We start from the raw sequence: 18,151 nt of genomic DNA on the forward strand, positions 1-18,151 counted from the left end.
TATATCTCTTTTCACACATGTACTGCTGTCCTCAAATGTTCAAGAGATGCTCTGGAAGGGTGCCATGTGAGAATGCAAATTTTGGCAATGCTTGCTTCAGACTTCCTGAAGAAATTTTCCGTCCCAGCCCCCTTGTAAAATGTCTGGAGGATGATTGAAAGAGACGTGTGAACATAACAGCAAATCTTCCAGAGCATTTATTGCAAGTAAGCAAGTAGTTATTATGTTGGTAAGAGTTTTGTCTTTGTTCTATTTCCTGCTGACCTCTATGTTAAGTCCAGATGTATGCAATATTGATATCAACACAATAAGGAGACCCATCTGCTTTTCCTGAAGTACTGTAAAGAAGACCATGATTTCCTCATCTTATGGTCAGGCCCTGTTTCCAGTCTGCTGTAGAGTGATGCTGCTCCTTTACTTATTCCCTCACATTTCCCACTATGAGAGTATCTCCAGTTGAAGTCTCCCATTGATGTGCAAACAGCACCTTGAAAAAAGGTCAGGGCCAAATTTGACTGCACAGTCTCCAGTATATTATATGTGCATAAACTGCTTATCTCACTTCTCTTGCTTGCAAATCCTTTAACTTGACCTGAATGAACTTTAAGAGGAGCCACACTTGCAGGATTTTACATTGAGGGCTATGCCAGTCAGATATCTAAGAAAACTTATCTACGTCCTTATGTAGAGGATGACTCTCATTTTTAGGTCCTTAATAGCCGAGACAGGTTGCTCATAGATCTGCAGTAATTAGAGGAACCACAGCACCTATGCCTTGTAACTGTCTGGGAGACTTGACCTATCTTCCAAGCACTAAAGCTTCTCTCAGCTTGGTCTCTGAAACTGTAAAACGTCTTCACCAAGCTGCTTCTTAGCCTCTCTAAGATGGTTGGGATTTACATGTCTGCGATGGAGAACTAGTTCCTGCCATGGAGTGTCTACTTGAGACGGGGTTAAGGCCTGAATGTAGTCCCGCGAGCAGAGGCGGGGGGCTGAGAAGCAACCAAACCTTTATTATGTACACACAAGTTACCGACTGAAGGCACTACAGCTACAAGCATCCAAAAATCCACGAACAGGCAGTAAGGTGGGGAACAGAGACACTCAAGGTGTCACACATAAACATTAATGAACTGGCAAAAACAAGAGAACTAAGGAGCTTGAATACTTGTGTCTTTTCCAAAGCTCCTTTCTTTAACCTCAATGGAACCATCAAGGGGTTAAGCAAAGATGGTAAGAAACATTCTTAAGGAGTTAGGAAAGGATGACCGTGCTGCAATGAAAATTCGACCACACTTACACTAAATTGCAATGTAGGTCTACAGCACTAAAACTGCAAATGTTCAATAAATTTTCTACAAAAAGAGCTTTTGATACTTTGTCTCATGCAAACTTATAACAATGTTGCATGAACACATTCTTATATATGTCATATCAAAGATAATATGGAATATTACTATGAAAGTTCATAGTTAAAAAAGGAAAATAAAGCTCTAAAGTGAGATATAGTTAGATCAACTGGATACATGAGCTTCACTTTGAAGGTGGGTCAGAATTATCTCCATTCTTTCTAAAGGATGGTCCAAATGTTTCCTACGTTAAAGGACATGATAAGAAAGAAAAGAAGCTCATTTCCTTTGCAGTAAGAGAATTCAAACAGCTTTATCATGGCTGCTGCTGAGATACTCAGTTATTTTATTCCATTAGGAAAAAACAAAACGTTCGACTGGACCCCTGCACTTGGGGAAATCAATAATACTAATCATAAAATACAGATGCAGGAATAGAATTGAAGGAGGGGGGGACTGAACAGCACAGGGATACCCAGTTTAGAAAATAAAACAGGATAACCATAAAACAGAACTCTGGAATACAAAAGACAAGTTTATACTACCTAACGCAAGGAACAAACCCCACAAATCACGACAGTAAATATAAAACCGTGAACCCTGACAGAACCTGTTGATCACTCTGCCTCTCTTCAGCGCCACCGACCCATTCTTACTCATCCCACCAGTTTCTCTGGCACCTGCAGGATCAGTGCACTCTCAGAGACTGACGCAGTGCTCTCTGAAGTTGTTCATGAGGACGTAAATTTGTACTTGAACTTTCCCTGTCTTGCATTTCAGGCCGCTGCAGTCTTCTGATTCCACAAACATCAACTGTCAGCAGAGCAGAGAGTGGGGAGACCCCTCTTGAGCTTTTGCCAAACTAATGTTGGGGTAACAGAGAAATAGTACCTCTGTTGATACATATTTCCTCTTCAGTCTCAGGTCTGTGGGACTCAGATGCATGTGCATTTGTCAGGGCTAACCATAGCAGGTCATACCTATTCTCTAAGGCATCTCTTAGGAGTTGTATGATGACTCCCATATGTACAAGGCACCTGGAAACACTAGGTATGCCCCCTCTGCGCTGAGGTGTTGACACAGAGGTTCCTCAGTAACCTGTTAACTGCTTCCCTTCAGTGCTGAAGAAACAGAGCAGATTTTGCATCATCAGTATCGTATTATGTTCTGTTCCTTGGCTTTTTCTATTTCCATTCATTCAACTTTTCAAACAACAACTGTTACGACAACCTCAGCTCAAAACTGCTCCTTAAATATACTCTAGAAGAGAGGTAATAGAGCTCAGATAAGCTCTTAAAGATTCCGTGTTACCAACAAAAACACTGGTTTCCCACAGTCAGACGTGAAGGACAAAAGGGGTGAAAGAGAAATGAGCAAAAGGATAAAGCTGACTACATCCTATGTTTCTGGAGAATTTCCTCCCCAGACATATTCTCACACACAAGCACGCACACTTAGGACAACCTGTTCCTGAAGAACCGTTGACCTGCTGCGTGAAAGCCTTCAATGACAAACGAGACATCAATAACCTGAAAAACGATACTTCGCAGAAGGAAAATCACCTTGGCTCATGGAATAACCCCAGAATGAATGTTTAGAGCACAACTGCCACAATACAGCAAAGGAGGGGATGTGCTTCTGTATTGTGTTGGCCAACAATAGCTGAATATAAACTCACAGCCACACCACCCTATGGCTCTGGCAGCTCTTCACAGGGTAGGCTATTGTCCTGGTCCCAAGAACAGTTCTCTGTGGCTGAGAGCCAGTTTGTGTCAGGTAACAGAGATACAGAGATACAAAGTGAAAGAGAGAGTGAGGAGGAAACAGAGGTGTAGATACGTCTCTCTTTTTAAAACCTATTTTGATTGCTCTTCAAGTCGAGCACAGCGGGGTTTAATCTGTTCCAGTGGCTCACAAAAGGGCTGTCACAGTGGTATGATGCCTCCATACACTGGTGCAGTGGAGCATTCAAGAGCACTGGAAACAATCCCACAACACCCAGAAACAACACCACTCCATGGGCTCGGCACACCACCATAAAAGCCTCTCTCCTCCTCCACTTTAGCTCTCTCTGAGTGCACTGTGTTTCCTTACTATGTATAAATATTGTTGCATTTTGCAAGATTTAATGTTAACCCTTTTATCTTTTTATTTGTACCAATAAACTGTTTCTCTCAATATGAAGCTCACAGAAGAGTATTGCTTAACTCTGTAGTACCTTCAGCTCCCAGTTTGCCTCTTTCAGTCAGTCGTTTTTATTTATTGAGCCACAAATCATCTGTGATTTAGTCACTTCCAGCTGCAACAGTTTCAAGCAAAGAAGGCGCCAAATTGTCTACGACACATCTGATCTACATAGTTAGCAGCTAAGTGATGGAGAAATGGAGCATTTTAGCAGCCCAGTCTCAGAGTATGTGTAATGTGCATGTTTGTTCAGTTTTCCCGTACGTGGTAGTGCCACAGTTCACAGCTGGATAGATAGATGACTTTATTCATCCCCAAAGGGAAATTAGGTCATCATAGCAGTCTATTATCATAGCAGTATATTTGAGTACAATAAAATACAATACTGAGGTAGAAAAAATAAAGACACAGAATGGGACAAATAATATACTATGAATATGTAAATAGAATGTGCAAAAAGATAAGAATATTGTATGAATATGATGGTTTATATTGGCACATATCACATATATGATGTAAATCTTACAGGTTCAGAGTGCAGAAGGTCACAGTAGAGTTATAAAGTCTGGGAACCATTTCCTGTATCGTTCCTTAGAGCGGCGGGTTGAATGAGTCTGTTGCTGAAGCTGCTCTATAGTTTGTCCAGTAATTTGTGGAGGGGGTGAGAGGGATTGTCCATGATTGCCAGCATCATGTCCTCCACCACCTCCTCCAGGATGACGAGCTTAGAGCCTCTGCTTTCCTGATGGGTTTGTTCAGTCCTTTGCCTTAATGCACCTCAGGACACCGCAGCAGAGAAGATGGTGCTCGCCTCAACAGGCTGATAAAACATCTGCAGCGTCTTACTGCAGGTGTTAAAGGACCTGAGCCTCCTCAGGAAGTAAAGCCGGCTCAGGCCCTACTTGTAAATGGGCAACTTACCCCAAGGCTGCAGGAGACGTAGACCTGACCGTAAATATTCACAGGTGAGAGCGCTGTTGAAATGCATCTAAGGACTCAAGGGTGGGAGGGAAGGAGTCTCAATCCATCGTCAGCAAGTAAAGAGAGAAGTGCAAGGTGGTTTGAAACACTACTATTGTCTTAGATAGTTTTTATGTGCATCTAAAAGTTACCCAAGTCCACGAAAGGGGAGTTTTCTCTACAAAAGATGCTACTAAACAACCTGTGACATCCAGGCTTATATTCATTTAGCCTATGAGAAAGGCCTCAAAGTTAATAACTGTGTGGCTATTTTACACATCACCAGTTTGGATCTGTCAGCTAACCAGTCACAGCAGACTGGGAACAGCCAAAATTAAGCATTTCAATGTGCATTATGATGAAATCTTTAAGCATTTGAACGAATACTAAAATGAAAATAAGCAAAGAAGCCACAAATATCTATTTACAGGTTCATAATCTTTAATTCTTTTGCTCCTTAAACAACATTAAGTTAACATTTGTGCTTTTCACCTCTTCAAAACACTGAAGTTACAATTACACATCTATCATAATGTTACCATGGTTACAAGTATTATGTTTATGGAATAGCAGCTCAGTCTCACCATATACAAACTCTATTTTGCGGAGGACAGAACTCTTATTATCCAATTGGTGCAAACCAAATTACTCCTCTGACTTCAAGTCTTTGTCCCTTCCAGCAGAGATACAAACAAAGAAGTCATGGATGGATACGAGGAGACAGAAGACAAGGTGACAGGCAACATTTAATCTGCACCAAAGCAAATATTCACTTTAAATATAATTCAAGGTGTGGGATTAACATGTTGTGCCTCTCTTTAAACATCACAGATACCAAAAAACTTCCTCAATCATAACATATCCAACAGGCGTCTTCTTTCCTCAGGATGCATTTTCAGACATGCGACATCCTTCAAAATATTTAAACAATTTTTTAGGTCACAGGACACGAGGAGGCTGAAATCAGACCATTTTATTTTCATCACAAGTGAAATAACTTGGGTCATATGGGCCAAGCACAGGACATTTGAATGAAAATATTCAGGTCATTTAATTATCTTTGTGACAGTTTTACATCATGATTTTTGAGTGCTCAGATTTGAGTAATTTTACTGTTTTCTTTATCATGTGATTGCTCTGCTTTGTTTGTGTTGTGATCCAAAGTAACTCTTAGATATTTCAGAGTGATACTGTACTGGGCACGTTCAGTTGGAAGGGCTCAGAGCCCATCTGCTGTGATACAACAGGCCCCACCTGTACATCCAGGTAGGCTCATTGCTCTCTATCCATTCTAACAGCTAGCATTACCATTAGCACAGCGGCTGCTAAAGCTAGCAACAGTTCTTTAAGAGGATGATCCCCTTGCTTGTTCACTTACATTATGTTATATTAGAGCCAGATTGTAATTACGGCATTGTAATGGTTTTATTCACTTGCATCCATTTAACCGTGTGCACAGTTCTATTTTGAGATGTAAATGCAGGTGAAACACTGGTACTGTCCAGGCTTGCATCTGTTTAGCTGAAAAAAAGTGTCCAAAAGCATCTCATGTCTTTGAAAATGTTTGTTTTGTTCAGTGAATAACTAAATAACATGCATACTTTTATTTTAAATATGAACTGTTTTTTCCAAGAGTAACTAGGCTATAGTGTCACGGTGCCACCATGTTAAATGTATAAGTCAACTGAATGGCAACTCTATGAGGCTGATTGAACAAAACTATAAGAACTTCAGTGTTAGAGTCTGGTCTAATCAAGTGTGGTCAGGTCGGGCTTGGACAGGGGTTTAAGGAAGAAGGTGCAGGGAGCATGGGTGATAGTCCTGATGTGCACAACATTTATGCATCTGCCAAATCGTATCAGGCTGCTTCTTTCACCCCTGAGTGGTTGGTCATCGTCCAAACGGGTACGTGCAGCGGGATGCCCTGGAGGAAATTGTGTCATTGTAATAGACCGGAGTAAATTCAATTATCTGTGCCGATCCAAGTCTTTAAACCCTCAATTTGATCTGTTATGTCTGTCAACTGAAGTTGATCTTTTCTGTCAGAGATGACCTCATTGATATACCCCCTGCTTGCATTTGAACACTTACACCACTACAGATGCGCTCAGTCATAGGTCTCAAAGTCCTGCACATATGTACCTTTTAAGACACTCTACGGTCTGTTGAGCATGCTTCCATCATCCTCAGTCTGTCCACTTTCCAAACAGCAGGCTCAGCGAAGGATTACTGGGGAAAAAGTGAGGTTTATATGCTCCTTGCTTTTTTTATTACTCAGTACAATATATGGCTGAGATTATCAAAGAAGATGAGCAGTAAGATCAAACCTCGTGAACCGATGACGGCCATTTTATTCAGACAAAGACAGTTTGCACCTCAGCCTGTTAACCTTCAGCACATCCCGAAGTTTGGGGAATGGGTAAGAAGAGCTTGTGTCTGTAGGCCAAGCATTACATCTTGCTTTAGGCTCCGTGCTTTTGGTCTTGACTGGATTTGGCTGCATGAGAACAGCCACTTTAGCAGAGGATTTTTGTTTTCAGCACAAAAGAGAGGCTGCAATGACATAAAGATGTCAGATTGTGGATCAACAAACAGCTCAAAGGACACATATATGCATGGATCTCCTGCTTCATCATTTGAGTTTGTTTTCCAAGTCAGTATCAGGGGTATTCTTTCACTATCTCTAAGCTTTGATGTTTTTTTTTTATATATAACTGCATCAAATTAAGTTGATTACAATGACAAAACATTTTGGAGACAGAACTGTTGTAATTAGAGATGGCAGTTAAAGCTGGTGGTTTCTGTTGTCACACTGAAAGGTTTCCCTCACTGTTGTCAAAGATTATTGTTTTCTCTTTATGAGCAGAGGCCTTAGAAACAGAAACGACTCAATGGTTGTTAGTAGATGTTTCGTTAGGCCTATACACTTCAGGGACATCGGGTAAAATAACCAGACAGAGGTTATTTAATAGGGTGTTTGACCGATGAAAAACAGTTCAGCAAATAAAGATAGCACACCGTGAGGCTGCAGTTTATACCTTGCATGTAATTACTGTAGTCATGTGAAAAAGAAAGCACACCCACTTTAATTTACGTTCAATTTAATTGAATTCTATTAATAATATTAAAACTTAGCGTTTTTCAGGCAGCTGGCACAGACCATTTTGAATGGAGGAAATATGAACCGGAGAGAAAACGCATTAAAAACGTACTGACTGTCGGAGATTACTGTTCATACTCGTATCACACAGTGGCGCCCACATTAACAGTTAGAACAGTTAAATCATTAGTAAAGTGGCAAAACTCAGCAGTTTTTAGTCAAATTTGCAAAGCAGACTGCAGACCCATGTCCTCTGCTATTGAAGGGAAACTGCAGTGTCCCAAAATAAACTGAATCCACTTCTGTTGCAGCTTAGCATCATGGGTAAGAAGGCTTGGAGAAGCTAATGTTGTGACATCACATCAGATCTGCCATCTTCACAACATGAATAACACACAAAAAGTAACCTAACTTCTTCTTTAAAGAAGTATCTTCTCCGGTATTTTTTTAAATCTACTCACCGAGAACAGTTTGGTGAAAGTCGGCGTCCTTCGGAAGATATTTAGATTCCTCGAGATCCATATAACGGAGTGAACGGGGCTTAGACGATGCAGCCTCTAAATAAAGCATTATCTGTCTTTATTTCACCAAGACTTTAAGAAGAATTAATGAATGAACGTGTACTATAGCTCTGTTAGCTCATAGCTGCTGTGTTGTTGTTATTGGTGGCTATCGGGGGGCTTATAGAGGGCTTTCTACACACTCGTCTACTGGGATGATGTCATTGACGCGAGATGCTGCAGCACAGCTTATTTACGTATTTCATGCCAGAAATAAGGTCTAGGTTTGAAAATACCAGAGTTCCCCTTTAACCTTTCTTCCCATTTCATCAGATCCTCCACCAAGATTGGTTCCTCAAATCTTCTGCGTGGAGCATACAAGCTCTTTCTGAGACTGTAGATCCAAATGAACCCCCAGCCAAAGATTTGGCTTGTGATACGTCTTATAACATCTTATGCACATGTTAACAAGGTTAAAACTTGATTTGACCAATCAACTTGTCTTTGACCACTAAACTGGGAACAGAAATACTACTCAGATGAATTATGCAGGTCTTTTGGATTGAATATTTGAATACTTTGGCTGTGTGCCTCTAGGTTTTGATAATTAAAACTGCTATGAGCAGTGATGATGATTAACAGTAGGATTTACAATACTGGTAACCATTAACATGGCAAAGACTTCAATAAGATGATAAAGTTTCTGCTTTAAAAATATTCATATAATAATTGCTGTAGATGCAGACACTGAATAGCTAAACAGAGCATTCCTAATAAAGTGCAGCTAGAAGCTCATCACATGTGGTTTGGGTTTGTTGAAGTAATAAAAAATCTAGCTGCCATAAGTAGTGAACAAGTGTTGGTTCACATCATGTTCTGTTGTATGTAACAAATAGGTTCGCTCTCAGTTTATAAGTGAATAGTATGGGAACGTTTGTTCTGGGAAAAAGCCAATTACAGGCACAAAATGCCTGCAGTGACTCTAACTCAGGCCCGCACAGCTGTAGTTTTAGAAGCCAATAACAAACCATTCATATGATAATAGCACGGACATGTGCTGGTAAAATGCTGTACCTTCGAGCGATAATTGTTGCGACAGCTTCAAACGAAACGTATATAGTTTCTCTAAAGGGTTCTGTGTCTGTAGGAAGTGCATGAAAGAGTATCGGTTACCTCCTTTATATGCTGAGGCACAAAGAAAAGCCATCAGCTCGGCAAAATATGTCATGGAACGGAAGGCCCCACCCATGCTTTACCTGAGTCTCATTGAAAGAAAGTGTGCGGAACAGGATATCATTACTATTAAAGAGGAAACGAGGCTTAACCAGTGCCAACAACTTGCTATTAAGATCGTGAATGCCTCATTGTGTTGGTGGTCTTAGGCTGAAGCTTAAAATAACAGGGTTTTACCTGCTTCTCAATCCCTAAAGGCAGTAAGTTGTAGCCACGCTTGTCTTTTAAAGGTTTTCGTTTTCCGTATAATCAAATGAAAAAAACAGGGTTGGTCGACAAAGAGGGCGCAGCAGTATTAATAGCCTTTGACATTTTCAACTTCCTCTCCAGAATCCAGTTCGATTGGTGGGGAGGTTTTGTGTGGGTGATGATAAGAATGCCGGAAGGCAGGCTGACACTGCGTGTCCCCAGACAGCTGAATTCATTAGGAATGTCTGGCGAGAGTCCATGTCACCGCACGTCCCAAAATACAAATTCCAGGGTATTTATTACCTCAAAGTAAAAGCTAAGGAATAAAGCATAGAAAATATTGATTGTGTGGCTTGATTGTGCAATCAGATGTACACGATCTGTCTCCTGTGAGGGATAAATGTACATATATTCCATAACAGCGTGGTCAGCGAGTGGTGTAGAAAAGATACCTTGTTTTCTTCCCATTTACTGATAACCAGTCGCAGATAAATGTTGGGAATGTGTGTGCTCTCTGTGGGAAATTTGCTGTTTTTAACAGTCTAAATATATGATGTTGTTCGTGTCGTAATTATCCGAGTTTCACAAATCTTCATTGGTTTGCATTAAAGACTGCTTTTAAATAGTGAGACGGCCAAATTTGCCATGTTGGGACTCAATGTTGGAGAATCAAAAAGGAGCTTTATAACAAGTGGTGAATGGAGGAGAACCCAAACCACAAACTTTGTCTACATCTATGACTTGTGTTTCCTAAATTCATCAAAAGAGAAACACTAAACAGTAACCGAAAATTACAGTTAATTAAAAACTGGGAAGTGAAAAGATCCGGTTACTTTACAGAAGTGGTTGTACATATAGCTCATTTCAACTCCTGACTTGTCACATATTGACCCCCAAACAATACTTCTGGGTGTCGTGGGTAACCTAACAGATGAGGGGCGCGTCGTCATAGAAAGAAAAACCAAAAAAGACTCCTGAAACAGCATAATTTGCCTAAACATGCTGACTTTGACAAAACTATCTAAGGCAAGATGATTTTCCTTGCATTCCAGGGTGTGTGGCCGCCTATTCCTCTGTGCACGTGATGCGTTCACTTTACCAGTAGAAAATAAGAGCTCTCGGGGTCTAATATTTTGGTTGCCAGCCATCGGTGGTCAAGCTGAATACTTTTCAGTTCCAGCCGCCTGCTTCCTGCTCAGGGAATCCGTAAACACAAGGTCAATTTAATTTCTGCCACTTCACACACCAGTCAGGAAGACAAAGTTCCTCTATCCTGATTGAATCAGTGAGTTATCATTCAGCCTGTGATGTCATATATATCGTGTTCTGTATATCTGCAGATTTGAATTAAAGGTTTTAGTTCATTGAGTTAAGTTGGAACAGAGCATTTTCTTTCATAACACAACTTTTGTCTGCTTCAGTGGCTTTTTTTTTTGCATGCGGTCCTCTCTACCTCTCAGTCTGCTGTTCTCTTTGAAAAGCTGACAATTTGCCAGCCAACCTGCTGTTCTTCACATCTTTATACTGCTGTCACAGCACACAGACACCCTTTACCCTCACAGGCAAACCTCAGGAATCCAAATTACCTCGCCAAGTTTCTTCTTCTCTCGTCTCCTCACACCCTTTCCTCTCCTCTCCGCCAGTCAGCCATTTATAAACACTCCTCCTGCTCAGCCGGCGAATGCAGCCCAAGACAAATCAAGTCACATATAAACAGGAAAGTCAGTGCATGGACCTGACCTCTCTCTGTTTTACATGCCAGCCACCATGCTGTCTGTCATTCAAGATCTGCTGGCCCATAAAGAGCCCTTCATGTGATGTTTGTTATGTTTTATTCCTGTGTTTGATCTTCACATGTCCTGGCTTTTCTTTTTTTTTTGTTCCCCCGACAGAGAATTCCTGCATTTAAGAAGCAAGAGCAGTGTGAGAATGAATGTGGGAGAGTTGAATAATTCTTGACTGAGGAACATCTGTCACAAAAAGCTCTGTGGTCAGATTCACAGTGAGGGGAAAGTTGACTGTATTAGATGGAGGAATCTGCATGGGAGTTTCCAGTGGAGATCCTCGCTGTGTTGGGTACACATGTAGGCACAGCCTGATTCATCCTCTGAATCCAAGCATTGTTCACTGCCAAACGACTCAGTAAGAATGAGCAGAGTCTTCAATTCCTGACATGATTTGAAATGTAAATCAGCTCTGCAGAATTTCCACCAAGTTTCACAACATTCCCAAAGAATGTGCGGCTGTCCTGATGTAAAGGGTGGGTACCGCGGTGCACATAAATCTGAGGTAATATCCACCACAAAGGGCGTGTGCGAGCAAATCTTCATAATTTCCACAGAATACAATCATTTCACGACTTATTTGCTTATTTTCAATTTTCTTGTGATTAGTCTTATTTCTGTGGTGGCGAGGAAATGGATTATTATTGTTTGGACCAAATATTTAATGTTCCCATTATTTAACCCAGCATATAAACAAATGCGTCATCAGCAATTCATTGCACATACAATAACACAGAGGCCGTTTCCCACAGTGGGGCCGGAGCTGGCAGAGGGGCTCGTCTCTGCCTTGACGCTGCTGGGAGGGAGCCAGCTCAAGGTTCAAACCACCATTACAGTCAGCACAGCTCTGCATCTGTTGGACTGAGGAGACGCTGCTTTGCATCATGGGAAAAAGATGCTGATACTTTAAGTGTAGCTAAATATAAAGTGTCAAGGTTCTGTTGTTCTGCACTGGACTGCATTTAGAGATGGGCTCTTTTAGGATTGTGTTAACACTAATATCAATACTCTGTGAGCTCATATGTTAATATGAGACAAGATTGAGCAGTTATGAACCATTGTAACAGTCCCCTCACATGTTTCTTGTAATTTGGCCTATTATTGTCATTTAAAAAGTCAAGGCCAGAGAAGCATCACATACTTTACATGTAATTTCTTTGTATATCCTTAAAATAGTTGCTGTTCATTTTACATTGCTGTGTCTGCAGTTGCATCATGGACCAATGGGATGGGAATCTTCACTGGCCTCAAGATTTCAGTTAGATTATGATTAAACTGTTAGTGAGAGATACACCTCGATGCAATTTGTTGAGTGTTGCATCATCAAGTTAGCATGCAATCACACATCACTACTTTTTCATTAAGTCAAGTCAGTCTGAACTCCCTATTTATTCCGAACAACAACTGCATAATGAGTGTGTAAGTGAGCCATACACACCCTGTGTAAAAGCGAGCTTTACTCATCGAACCCTCAGAGAGATGAAGGACAATAGTAAAAACTCTCGTCTGATTGGTCGAGCTGGCTACATTCAGTTAAAGTTGTTAGGTTAGTGGGAAAACAGCTAATGTGGGTCCAGAAAGTAGTTCAACAAGGAGAGATTAATTGAAATTGATTGGGACAAGAACAAAGGAAGAGGATAGGATGAGCTCCACAGGAGTTTAGTTGCAGGTGCTGGATGTGCAGAGTGAGGAGGAGGCTTCTCCAGCATCAGGAAGGGGTGGAGATGAGGAGGAGGTGGGTTGCGTGACAGTCAATCTTCTGGGGAAATGACAGAACAGAACAGAACAGAACTCGCATCTTCAAAATGCTTTTCATCGCCATGTCAAGGGATGGATGAGTTAAGCAAAGATAAATTTATTTTCCAAATGGAAAGCAGGCCAAGCTGCGGCGTGATCCACTGGGAATCTTCCTGAAACTCCTGACTGGCCTTTCCGGCTGTGCTACTGCCTACAGAGCTCACACAACTCCTGTTGAATGAATGGCTGAAAATCTTAAAGGCTAAACTTGGTGACAGCTCGGGGCCATTGAGCAGTTTTTCCCTTGTCTGGCGATGAAGAATGAGTTGGGCTTGAGTGAATTCTGCTACATACTGTCAAAGCTGTAGCTGCTCACTGACGTTGTCTGTGGGAGTATTCAGAAACTCAAATATGGTAACAATGTTTGGCCTGGATATTATCCACTTAGTTATCCACCAGTTCAGAACCTGGTTCTCTGCTCATATCCCGAGATGCATGACATGGTTTCTTGTTTTTTTTTTTTTGGTGAATAGTAATAACCAAGATGATAAAAGGAATGATATATATTTTATTTCATCAAAGTATGCGTTTTGAAAAATTTTGTAACACAAAGACAGATAAACAAAGACCACCCACCAGACTCCGAAAAGGAGGAAGATGACTGAAAAGGGGAGAGGGAAGAGGTGCACGCATATATCATACTTTTATGGTTTTTATTTCCATTCCTTCATGAATGTGAAGGAAGGCTGCCAAATGGCATAAGATTTCAGTATAGACCCTTGGAGAGAGTATCTCATCTTCAGTTTAAGATGTTGCACGTCTTCTGTGATCCACTGTGAATATGTGGGGGGTGAAGAGTCTTTCCATTGACATAATATGAGTCTTCTCGCCAATAAAGTGCAGAAAGCTCGCATAATACACTTATGATTGATAAGAGGGGTGGTTCTAATGGATCTTTGGTATTCTGGAGAAAACTGATTGCCAAAAGTGGATTTGTTTCAAACGAATCCATCGCATATGCAGAGGAGATGCAGGGGCCTGCTTACATTTATCATATGTGGGGTCCATCTCTGGCCTGAATCTGGATTGTTTAACTTTTGACCGATTGCTGCTCTATTTCCAACTCGGTGACAACATATATTTGGCAAATGGATGATGAGTAAATGCAAGCCAGTCTGTGTTTAAGATATGGGCATTTAAGTCCTCTTCCCATTTATTCTTCAGTGGGTCAAGAGTAGCTGAGCTGTGCTCAATTAGGAGATTGTAAATTATAGCCATAAATTCTTTAATAGAGAAGCATGGGGATAAGATGGGAAGCGCTCTGTATGTGAGGCCGTGGGACTTTGTAGTTGTAGGTACCTGAAAAAAATGGGATATGTGGATGTACACCTATTTATTTACTGCTCAGAAGCAGCAAATATATCTACATGAAGATCCTGCAGGGAGTAGATCCCATTTTTACGCCAGAAATCTAAAGGCTCAGTCAGACACGAAAAAGATTAACATGATTTTTTACTGTTGGAGCAAAGAGAGAAAGGTTGGTAGACTGATGGTCTTCCAAAAAGTCACAACGGGATCGGTAATGTGGGAAAAGGGCCAAGCTGGAGGGAGTTCAAAGCACAATTATGCTCATGTGTCCATGGGATGCAGTCTCCAGAAGTGGCCATGTAGGAGCAGCGGAGCTGTCCATGTCATTTATCTGATGGAGTGATTCCCTCCCGTTGGCCGACCAGCAATGAATAAGAGAAATTCCACCCTGTAAATGTGGCTTCTGTGGAATGTTTTTGCACATATGTGGGTTTTCTTATCAAAAATAAATGCAGATATGAGCAGTTCGAACACTTCTTTAGTTCCATAGACAGTCAGGAAGATAGCACGAGTTTCAAAACCAACACACATGCTTAATATATATAAATCTGTGTTTTATCCATGCCAGTTGCATCGATAAATGTCAGTCTTGTCCAGACTGAATTGTCAAGACATTTCATACAGATGTTCTTTGTCCCCAGAAGATGAAACCTACTGATTTTGATGATCCATTCGACTGTTTTTGTAACACTACCAGCAGGTAAAGGTTTCAGTTATCATCACAGCCTCATATTTTTTAAAATCAAAACTATGCAGACTTTTCATTCTTGAACAGAGATCAGAAAATCCAGCCGTCAGGATAACTGATCATCAAGTCACTGGTGTTGATCAAGAAACCACCTGCGGTTGTTTTGTGGTTTAAGGTGTTGCCACCATTTAAAAGTAATTGCATAATTTTGTTATTCACTGACAGCAAAAGGTCATGACCAGATTGCTCAGTCTTGGAGAACATTGTGGCTCCAGGGAGTGATACACAACAGGGTGATGTCACCATAAGGGGCCTCCTGCACATTCCAGACTACAACATCCAGCCAAACAAAATGACATACAACTGTACTCTCGTTGCACGCAACTGTCACTGGTGGCTGCATTTACACACTCAGCATAAGCCTTTCACCCTCAGCACTGTTCTGACATGGTAACACACATCTGCTCTTAAGTATTTTGTGGCACAATCGTGGCTTCATAATAACATCCTAAAAAGACGAAATAAAAACCCATTTTTATGTGGTTTTCCATTTATTTTCTCTGCAGGGAGAAGCTCACAATCGTGCCATATCTGTGTCAAATAATAGTAAATTTTTCAGTGTGTGTGCATGTTTCATCTGAGCAAGTCCTGTAGACGAATCAGTACCAAGCACAAAAGCATTTCCTCTTCTGTGCCACGAAGAGTTAAAGATCTGAGAGTTTGGACCAGTGTAAATAAACCTTAGTTAAGACAACAAATAAAATATCGGATGTGTGTCACCTAAATGGAGGGTAAAAAAGAGAGATCTGAGTGAGCAGTGCAGCCACAGCGGAGCCATTGTATCCTGTATCATCAAGATTAACAGCTCCACCGCAGCCTGGATATAGCCTCTGGGACTGGGGAAGTGCATTGTGAAGTTATTGTAGTATTTCAGCTCATTTTTTGGGAGGCTTTCCAGAATGTAGAGGCTGCGGAGAGACCCCTCTGGTCAGCTCTTCATTCTTATGTTCTGACATGGTGATGGTGAGGATAGTGTGTAATCTGAGCTAAACACATCGACCGTGGGGAGTGCTGAGCAGATATCCAGAGCTGCTCGTCTTAAATCTAAATCTAAATCAAAAGTGTGAATGGGACACGTCAAGAGAGACTGCTGCGATTCTTCTTCAACTGGCAATAAAGCAGTATGGCAACGATTTGAGAGGATGTTCTTTGCTGTTAACATGAGGCTCGCAAAGGTGTGGTTGAGTCATCATCATGTCAGCAGCTCTTTCATTCTCAGAGGACAAAATCTCCGTGTGCTTGCCTGTATGTAGGTGGTGTGTGTCTGTGTGTGAGTGTGCTTCGGTTTGGGAAGCAGTTAGGGAAAAATACTTGTGTTCTGATTTGATCTGAGACATTTCCTTCACTTGGGTTTCTATTTACAGAACTGCTGTAATGACTCAAGAGCACAAACGCCAGCAAGCATGCAGATACCCATCATCAGAGCATGGCACACAGCCAGGTCTGAGCTTTTCAGTGGGTGCACAGACACGCAGCGTGACCTCCAAATAACATCATTGCTGTCTGGATTACTAGGCAATAGATGGGCGGCACAGAATAACAGTTTAGCAGTTGCTGAACTATTCGTCTGCTTGGATAATTAATGGATGTATTCCAGACCATGAGGACTTGAGGCAGCCTTACATAACAGACACATAATACAATTAAGATAAATAGCTCCGTAGTCTTATCTTCATAATTTCAAAGAATAGCTCAACATTTTCAGGATGTTTGCTCTCTCCTTTGAAAGGGAAAATAGATAAAAAGCTTCAGTCTTTTTTCTCTTTCCAATTGCACTCAGTGAAGTGAAAGAATAAAAGCTCTGCATCTATTTACCGAGCTCACTTTAATGCAAAGGCTCTGTGCACGTTTAGTTGCTGATTTCAACACAAGCAGGGTTTCGATTGCTGTGTAAGATTTGCATTTAAAGGATATGGTTAAAGGCTGCAGGGAGGTTTGGTGGTTTGCACCGTCGCCTCACAGCGAGAGGGTTCCAGCTTCAGCTCCCGGCTGGGGATCTGTCCAGGGTGTACCCCGCCTCTCGACCAATGACGGCTGGGATAGGTTCCAGCCGCCCCCCCACGACCCTAAATTGGATTAAGAGGGTATAGAAAATGGATGGAAAATGGATGTAAGAGATAGTTAAAAAAAAGAAGAAATGGAACCTGTACAATTCTATGATGAATAAATGATAATAAGGTGTTTTTTTGCCTCAGGGAGACTGAAAACAAGTGTGACCTGAAAATGAATAAATACTCATCAACTGCTTCTGGTCTGAGTTGATGAACAATAGAATCACATGACTGATAAGCCTCTTTCAACATATGATATAATATCCAGCTTTTCCCAGACATGAAAGTAATTCCTGAAAAAGAGCTCTCTGAATGTTCCTCTTGTGGATGCTGGGGAACGTAACACCACTGTCATGAAAGCAAATCTTCCTGTGAGCTCTGCATATGATTTTTTTGTCACAAAGACGCCATCAAAAGCCCACAAAAATGTCAACCAACCGTAAAAGCAGAAGCAGCGTCGGAAAGGCTGGAAACCGAAGTTGTGAACTGTGGTGTCATAGCCCACAGGTGCAGTAGGACAGCTTCAGGCCCAGAAATGCTTCTAACAAAAGTCAATGTACTTAGTTTTTAAGGTTCACAAACTTTTCTGGTGTTGCTTTAATGCAAAAACATTTTCAGTTTTGGCATGGCGTCTCATCCCCTGACAGATAGCTAACCGGCTGGAAAATATCCGACATATTACTGGATAAATAACTCTTAAGTGAAGTTATTTGAACATAAACACTAAATTTTTCCATCTGTAGTGCGACAGACGAGGCTACAATCAAAGAGATATCCTCCAAAGAAGACACCGTCTGGATCAGTCTGCTAGATAAGTGCTCTAAGGCTGGCAATAAAGTGCAAAGCCAAAAGCTACTAAGTTTTATGTTGGACAAACCGGGATCTATAGAAATAAATCTTAATTAGGATTTTATTAGTCCAATCTTTGTCCAGACTTGAAAGTTAAAA

Source organism: Leuresthes tenuis, unplaced genomic scaffold (assembly GCF_036924035.1).
Source record: "Leuresthes tenuis unplaced genomic scaffold, fLeuTen1.0.hap1 SCAF_20, whole genome shotgun sequence".
Classification (NCBI taxonomy): Eukaryota; Metazoa; Chordata; class Actinopteri; order Atheriniformes; family Atherinopsidae; genus Leuresthes; species Leuresthes tenuis.